The sequence below is a fragment of the Anopheles merus genome, unplaced genomic scaffold (assembly GCF_017562075.2).
Source record: "Anopheles merus strain MAF unplaced genomic scaffold, AmerM5.1 LNR4000264, whole genome shotgun sequence".
Taxonomy (NCBI): Eukaryota; Metazoa; Arthropoda; class Insecta; order Diptera; family Culicidae; genus Anopheles; species Anopheles merus.
In genome coordinates, this window is record NW_024427844.1 from 17,049 (window position 1) to 17,500 (window position 452).

Here is a 452-nt window from a genome sequence, read left to right on the forward strand (position 1 = left end):
TAGAGAGCATATCAAGACGTGAAGGGTTATGTTGGAGGTTGAGTGCGCTGCTTACCAAACTTTGAACGCGGTAACTTGTACTCGGCACCGACATGGACACTTCCAAACCCAAGGAATGAGTTGTGAGTTTTACTAAGAGAAACAGGTAATTGGCAGCGTTACCTATAATTCTTGATATGTGCGGGGAGTTCCTTAAGGTTCTTCCTCCCAGAGATCGTCACTATCTGGGACGTACATTCATTTGTACCTACATAGGCACACGCTTTTGTAGAGAGCATATCAAGACGTGAAGTGTTATGTTGGAGGTCGAGTGCGCTGCTTACCAAACTTTGAACGCGGTAACTTGTACTCGGCACCGACATGGACACTTCCAAACCCAAGGAATGAGTTGTGAGTTTTACTAAGAGAAATAGGTGATTGGCCGTTCTCACCTATAAGTCTTGATGTGTGCG